This window comes from Meleagris gallopavo, chromosome 6 (genome assembly GCF_000146605.3).
Source record: "Meleagris gallopavo isolate NT-WF06-2002-E0010 breed Aviagen turkey brand Nicholas breeding stock chromosome 6, Turkey_5.1, whole genome shotgun sequence".
Taxonomy (NCBI): domain Eukaryota; kingdom Metazoa; phylum Chordata; class Aves; order Galliformes; family Phasianidae; genus Meleagris; species Meleagris gallopavo.
In genome coordinates this window covers 29,634,314-29,642,534 of record NC_015016.2, presented here as the reverse complement: position 1 = coordinate 29,642,534, position 8,221 = coordinate 29,634,314, and the positions used below count along the sequence as shown (strand labels likewise).

Genomic DNA, 8,221 nt, shown 5'->3' with positions numbered 1-8,221 from the left:
TTTCCTTCCATCAGTTGTGAGTGGAGTGCCAGCAGCAGATCTGACATCCCTCTCAGCCTTGCTTTCCTTCCTCGTGCTTTGTGTCTGGTGACAGTTCTGTCACAAATGAACTGTGTGCTCTCAGTTCCCTGTAATACCTCTCATGGCAAGCTGCCTGATTCGAGGGTATTCTGCATGCACTTGTGATCTTTCTGCAGATCTAGAGAAGGGGAATGAGAGGGATGAAAATAGCTTGAACTTTCATCTCCTGCTGAGTAAAAATGTACTCTGGTGTGGTAATTCTGGAAATAGTTGGATTGCATGCTGTTGGTAGCAGGTAGTATTCTGCTTTTGACAAGTGCTTTGTGGGTACTTGAGAGGAGTAATGGTATTTTATGTGCTAAAATAACTGAACTCAATAGACATAACATTTCTTATCAAGGATGATACTTTTTCTGTGTATTGTCTGTAGCTTTCACTTGAATTTCAGTACTTTCTGTAACTGTTATCTGTAAAAGACAGTATTTCTAAAATCTGCAACATTATAGCAGACTTCCATTTGCTCTGAACCTGTGGGCTTTTTCATGTTGAAATATTTTGTCTGAGCAAGCTTGAATCACCTCTAAGTCTTCCTGTCTTTTTTTTTTTTTTTGAAGTTTAGTAGCAAAAAAATTCTGTCTTAAAGTGCTTGCATCCTTCAAGTCCTTAGAATAGAGTAGTATTTTAACATCTTTGTTTAGGCATGTAGGTATTTTCTTTTTTGGTATATGACACTTTGTTGGCAAAGTTAAAATGACAGGCTTGGATGCTGATTATGAATCAGTTTCTGAATGTGCTTTAGTTGGAAAGTTAATAATAATGAAGCAGGTGGCTTCGAGGACAAGAAATAATGGAGAACTCATCGTGGCAGAGGTTTCCAGAGCTAGCATCTTTGATATGTGTTTGCTTATGTTGGCCGTAACCTTGACTTGAGAGGTGTAGTTTTGTCAAAAGGAAGGTGCAGAGGTGTGTGTAGATGAGTCTCTGCCCGTGCTTTGGTCTGTTGTGAGTGAGCAAACCTGCAGTCTGGACTTTAAGGTTAATAAAGACCTGTTTGGAGGCACTGCTTTTTCACAGTGAATTAGAAATTACACCTGAAGCCTGCACCCATGTTAAGGAGCAGAAATACTCTTTAATTCACATCCCGATTGCTTATAGGAGCTGTTTGATATCAGATTTGTGCTGATCAAGTTACCGACTTTGCATAGAGACGTGGTTGCAACCCTTACTTCGGTAAGTTTTTAAACTCCTGGAGTAAGTCCATTTTATATGTATCGGGTACTCTTCCATTAACCTAAGCCATTAGGTAAAAATGATGGCTCACCGATGATTTAATGGGATTATTCATTGACAGACTGCAAGGAGCAACACACCAAAAAACTGTTGAAGTTCTGCAGTAGGCTATTTAAATCAGTACCTCAGTATTTGAGAAGACATAAACTTTTTTAATAGAAGACTTTTTTTTCCTTTGTTTAAAATTGGTAATTGTACCTCCACAATGGCTTCTCTGGTGCAGATGCAGAAGTAATAGACGAAGAAGGAATTAGGCACACAGTAATTGCAGCAGTGGCTAACTCAGTTGTACGTTAGCACAAGAACGTTGTGGCTCCTGGAAGCAATTTATAACAAAAAGCTCACAGCTCCTTATGTGTTTTGCCATTAAAATGCACAGTGCTTCATTTTTAAGGCTGTGCTGTATTGTGTGAATTCTGTCATAGCAATGGATCTAAATTCTGGCAGCTTGCTTTAAGAGATGGGGGTGAGGAAATAACCAAGAGAATTCAAATACAGACAGTGTGACTTCTGTGGCAGTGCATTGCGTAGTGCTGTTATGTGCCTGCAAGGGTCACTTGATTAGAGATGAATTCTGCTCTTGCACAAACAATAGTAAATCCATTTTGAAGTCTACATCGATTCTAGAAAAGCAGAGTAAGAGTGAAATTAAGCCCACATATGCCCATAACTGTGTTTATTTTAGAAAGCAAAGCTATGGTCGAGATGCTGCTTGCTCTTCTAACTGGAATTTTGTCAGCAGTGTTTCTTCTGGAGAATGATCTAATCTGCCTTTGGAGTGATTATTTTGGCACGAGAAAACCCCCAAACAAAATAATTATATGGGGTGCTTCATGAGCAACTGTGGATATCTGTGACAGTGGGCAAGTGCAGGCTGCTTAGCTTACGAATTCACTTGGACATGCTGCCGTGAACAGTGTACAAGTTCATGGGCAAGGAACTCATCCTTGCCAGTCGGCTGCTTATCTCACTTGTGTTCTGAGATCTACCCAGAGCAGTGGCTGTCGAGCGCTGCAAACAACAGAAAGGCTTGTTTTAATCAAAAGTAGTGTGCATAAGGTGCAGACCTTGCCCTGGAGATGTAGGAGATGAATGTCTGGGTGTTGGTTAGCAATTTGGACATGCCTCCTCAAGCACTTCTGTGAATGGCAGACTGGTAGAGGTGTTTGTGAAAACTGCATTCTGAAACTCAGTGGAGGAAGGAGTAGGAGGTTAGAGAGTGCAAAATGCCCTCTGCCTCGTTTTTTAAGGCTGTGCCTTCTCACTCTGTCCTTCCATGCACCAAATCCTAGCGTAGCCTAGGTGAGAGCTGGCTGAAGGCTTCCTTATTAATCTGTGAAGAAGAGAGGCTTACCTGACGTAGTCGATGAAGTACTTGATGGTAGGAAATGTTCAGCTTTGGTGATACAAGTTTCTTTTGGTGCTTGGGCTGAACTGATTGACCTCTTACATGGTGAATTTAGTCACCTTGGGAAGTGCCTTTGGCAGTGCTTCTTGGTGGCTAAGTCTGGAGCTTCTAGCAAACAAGCATTCTTGATTAGTCCGCATTTTCCCTTTCTTACCAAGTATCTCAGAAAAAACTCCAGATAAGCAATGAAAAAAGAACAGGAGTTGCATTGGTTTTATTTTTGAAATTATTTAAGTGATGGCTAAAATGCATAATGGTGCTGTTACCAGGTAAAATGGTAAGTTTTTTTCTGTACTTGTTCAGCATTTCATTGCATCCGAGTGCATGATCCTCGGTTCTCTTCTCACAGAGTAACAAAAGCTCAGGAGTAGCAATAGGTTTCACTACAAGTAAAGGCCATACCTCAGCACTTGCAAGGTCTGGGCATCTGCGTGTATTTATGTCTGAGAAGCACTATCATGTGGAGTCTGCATATTACATCCCCCTCTCTCCGAAATTTGTAGTCTGTATTTAGGGATTAAAACAGCCTGCACCAAATTTCCTGGAGTTGAGTTAAATGAGATGCAGTTTTGCTATGGATGGCTTATTTTGTAATGTATATTTGCACTTGAATAGGAATGTAAAAATAAGTTGTGCTGCTGCCAGTTTGAGTTTTCCTATTGAATTGGCATGTCTGATTCATATCTTCTGTCTTGTTTTGAATTGGAAACAGATACCCAAAGGAGTAACTGGTAGTTTAAATGCCCTCAGTGACACTAAAGATTTTCTGGGGTTCCAAGATGATGCTTCCAGGCAGAGATTGTTGTCTGAAGACAGCTATGGTAGTTTTGATGCTTTTTTTTTTTTTCCTCTCCTGAATCATAGAATTGTAGCATGACCTGGTTGAAAAGGACCACAATGATCATCTAGTTTCAGCCCACCTGCTATGTGCAGGGTCACTAACCACTAGACCAGGCTGCCCAGAGCCACATCCAGCCTGGCCTTGAATGCCTCCAGGGATGGCGCATCCACAATCTCTCTGAATCCAGGGTAGGAATGGATTGCTGTGGCCCAGATGTGCTCTCCTGGTGCAGTTGTACTCTGAGCCTGTGTCCAGCTGCATGAGCCGTAACTCCCAGCAAAACCAGGAACCTGAGGTTGTGTCATTAAAGAAAAAAACAAATTTAGATAAACTTCCTATCCTTTCCAAGTTTTGATGATAGCTTTTAAAAAGTGCTTCATAATATTAGAAAGAAAATGGGTTTCATTAGAAGGAGAGCCCAGATGGAATAGGCAAGTGTAGCAAATAGGAAAGAATATGACCATCCTAGGTCATTGCTCTGAATAAATAGGGCAAGTGGAAATATGTGGGAATAGATTGGTTTTGTGAGTATCCTTGCAGATTTCAAAGTACGTGTTCCAGACATTAATACCCTCTGTTACTGTTTCTGCTCTGAAATTGCCGTTGTAGTGGTACTGGCCCAGAGAAACTGTCTCTGAGATTTGCTAGTTCTCTGCTGTCTTAGTGGTTGAAATAGCATGGATAATCCTGATTATTTGATATTTTGCTTTCTCTTATTTGCTGTCTGGAAGTACCTGTTGAATTTCGCAAGGAATGACTGATATGCTGTCTTGGCTGCCAGAAGATTCAGTTTTCAATCTTTTAGGAGCTTAAATACTTGATAGATAGGGCCTGATGTTCTGTAAGAGAGTTTTTACTGAGAGTACAGTCTGTTTTGTTTTGAAGCCCATCATATTAAACATTGCTGAAGACAAGGAAGATGACTAGTGCTAGCAAAGGGAACAGAAGAATGAGACTTGCTGATGTATGTACTGTGTGTACTATTTCTGAGTGAATACTGTCAGGAGAGATTTGTACAAAATGTGGAAGCTGTTTGGAAGTAGAACTGCAGTCTACACTATGGGGATAGATAGTGTCTTAAGAAGTGAAATATGCTGAGCTCTGAGTCGCTCTGTAATCTTGTTGCTCAGTGTGTGTTCTGTTGGCTTGAAACAGCCAGAAGGTGGCTTGCTGTTACATTTATGGCTTCATGCTGGGTGTGAAGAGTGATTAATTGGTGGTAGAGTCTTGTGTGGGATCCTGTGCTTCTCTGCCTGCTTGGTGACTGCAGGCACCTTACTTTACTTCATTCTGCCTTGGTTTCTCAGTGTGTGAGAAGGAGATTATGATAATAATCTCTGCTGCAAAGGGTTTTAAAATCCTATGATAGAAGGTGTTGTGTAAGAGCTGAGTACTGTTACTGTGTGCTTCTAGGAATCCCACAGTATTCCCTGCTCCAAGTGAGATGTGTTCAGAATTTACAGCTGGCACTGCAGACTCTCACCAGAATCCCCTGATCCCTTTCCATGGGGCTGCTCCCCAGTCTGTTGTCACCCACTTTGTACGAGTAGCTGGGGATACCCCATTCCAGGTGCAGAATTTGGTGCTTGCTCTTGTTAAATTTCATATGGTCGGTGATTGCCCAGCCCTTTAATTTGTCAGGATCTCTCTGCAATGCCTTTCTACTCTCCCTTAAGGGAGTCAACAGCTCCTCCCAGTTTATTGTCATCCACAAACTTAGTATACCTTCAAGTCTTGTGTCATAGTCATTGATGAAAATAATAAAGAGAATTGGCCATAAAATTGAATTCTGCATGACTTCTGACATAAAATGTCAGAATTGTCTGTTCCTGTGCTTTTAAGAGGTGATATTGAAGAGATCAGCACTGCTGAACCTCATTGCAGTTCCCTAGGAACCTTGTTAGCTAGTTCTCTGAGCAGCCTGAAACTGCTCTCCCCATAGCCAGGATCGAAGTTTTGGTCAGCTCCCTTTGTACCTCTACCAGGAAGTTATCAGTAAGGTGGTTCAGGAGTCTCCTAAAACTGTTCGTATCAGCTGTGTGATATTTCCAGTTAATGTCTGTCAAGTTAAACTCGCCCATAAGGACAAAGGTGGCTGATCTGAAGGTATCTGTTAGTTACTTATAGAATAAGTTATTGATGTTGTCATCCTGGCTGGCTGGCCTAAAGCAGACTCCTACAACGACATACACTTCATTTGCTTATCCCTTAATCCTTATCTAGAGGCTCTCAACTGCAACATTTTCAGCTGTGAGCTCAGCCCCTTCCTTAAGTGCCACCCCACCCCTACTGCCTTTCCTGTCCCTGACAAAGAGCCTAGAGCTGTCCATCATGACATACCAACCACAGAACTCTGCATACCAGGTTTCACTCTGCCAGTGACATTATAGCTTTGGGACTGAGTCAAGCTTTCTGGAATTATTTGAGTTGGAAGAGACCTTTAAAGATCATCTAGTCCAACTCCCCTGCAATGAACAGGGACACCTACAGCTAGATCAAGTTACTCAGAACAATGTGCAGGCTGACCTTGAATGTCTTCAGGGATGGGGCATCTACCACCTGTCTGAGCAACCTGATCCAGTGCCTCACTGTCCTTATTGTAAAGCTCCTCTTGCTTCTTCCTCATGCTGCCTGTGTTGGTGTTGAGTCATTCAAAAGTGCTTCATTATACCTAGCATCTTGTGGAGAAGAGTGAAGGATCTCTCTGGCTCTTAGTCCCTCAAATTTTGGTGTGCCATTCTGTAGTTTATCACTGTCAAGACTGATCTTTATCCCTTTCCCTCTTGTTTAAAGCTCTGTTGATCAGCCCTGCACAAAAATCCTTTTTCTCTTCTAAGAAAGGTGCATCCCATCAGGCATCAGTAGGCCTGATGTTGTGTTGATATCTCCAAATAAAGCTCAAAATTTGGCTAGTGATGCCAGCCTTGTAGCCGTATGTTGATCAGTTGGGGTTGCCTGAGCCTCTCAGTAGTGTTCTCTGCTGATGGAAGGATAAAAGAGAACTGCCTATGTGATGATTCTTTAACCAGTCGCCCCCAAAGTCCTTTCAGAATGCCCTTAAAGATTTTACTACCTCATCTTCATTGAGATGAAAGCTCATTAATGGATAATAATCAGAGGACTGTAGCAGGTTAATGAGTTTTCTAGTAACATCTCTTACCCATGCCCCAGAGAGGCAGAAGGCTTCCCTTTAGGTTCCTTGAGTGAAGATAAAAAAGTCCAAAAGAGTTTGGTGTGAAGAGCAACAATGGTGATTTCAGAAAAAAATGCAGTGGTGGCTGGGAGGAGGTGAGGCAGCTGCCTTGCAGAGGTGGAGTGGGACGTTCCTACATCAGGCAATCCCTTGGTTGTCAATGAACAATTGCATTCATAAATATTGACTGATGTCTCTGTCCTTCCTCTGAGATTTCTACACTCCTATAATCTCTGTGCTTCTGCTGAGTTTCAGCAGTTTCTCCAGTAGGTATCCCTGATGCTTATTTCATTGTGTGTAGACCATTATTCGCAGGTCTAACATGGCACAGCTTTAGGCGTATTATTTTCAGCCACTTTGGCTAACAAACTAATTAAGATTCTCCCCCCCCAGTCACTCTTTATCCTTCGTTGTGGAATTTCAAGGAAACACAGAATGCATACAAACTTCTGCTTGCCTCTGCGAAACGCAATTTCACTTTAACTTTCCTATTGTGTTTGTTCCTTTCTCAAGCAGCTGCACTGCAGCTATCAACAAAAGAGTAAAGCAGTTTTGCTCACAGAAAACTCATTCTAATTATCCATAATAGCTTGAGGGAGATGTTTAAGTGTAAAGAAACAGTGTATACGGTAGCCCCCCCTTCTCGTTCCCCTATAAGTATATCCACTGAACGTATTGTATCTGTTTTTCACCAGATATTATCTTAATGTAAAGAAGTGTGTAATTAAAGTCAGGGATAGGAGGGAATTGAAGAGAACAATAAAGATATTTAACAATTGCATCATATGAGAGGTCATTTTTGTATCTTGGGTGGGAGGAAGTAACAGCAGAGGAAAATTGGGGAAACAAATGAATGTTGTAGGCTCTCAAAAAGCAGGTATGGTGTGAACATGCGTGTTCCTACTATGGACAAGTATTTCAGTGGACTCAGGGATGAATTGAGAAATGGTCTGCTAATTCTGATTAGAAGTATGGAAATGCAATTCTGATTTAGGAAATGCACTGTGTTTAAAGATGTCAAAAAGAAGCGCTAGATTTTGTCCTATATTTGGTATGTGAATATACATATACTGGGAAGGGTTCTAATGAGATTTTATTCTTTCATGAACTGGCATTTCATTTCCTAGTCTGTGGGTAGAATCTGGGGTCAGTCTAGAGCGCATTTGAACAATTTGAACTGCACTGCTAAAGGGAAGTTGAGCAGTTGGAAGACGGAGGGATTTTAGTTAGACTACTGAGTGCTTTTTTTTTTGTAGGTATCTGTTGCTTCAGTAATGGTGTAACAGTGTGAGAAGGAACAGACTCCATCTCCAGGAGCCTTTAGTACTTCTGTGGCAAACCCAGAAAAGAGTTCTGTTTCTCCTGTGAAGTGAAAAAGGAGGACTCTTTCTTCCTGTGCTTGTGGCTTGGTTTTCTTTTCTTTTTCTTTAATATTTTTAATACAAAGACATTTAAGGCCTCGTTTTTT

At 41.5% G+C, this 8,221-nt stretch overlaps 1 protein-coding gene across 1 annotated transcript in view; it reads left to right on the top strand.

The window, feature by feature from the left end:
* The first annotated feature begins 1,234 nt into the window (after nucleotides 1-1,234).
* Nucleotides 1,235-8,221, top strand: part of CDCA7L (cell division cycle associated 7 like) — a 16,830-nt gene continuing 9,843 nt past the window's right edge. The window contains exon 1 of the mRNA XM_003207124.4: nucleotides 1,235-1,251. The gene's annotated coding sequence lies outside the window, so the exon portion shown is untranslated. The remainder of the gene's footprint in view (nucleotides 1,252-8,221) is intronic.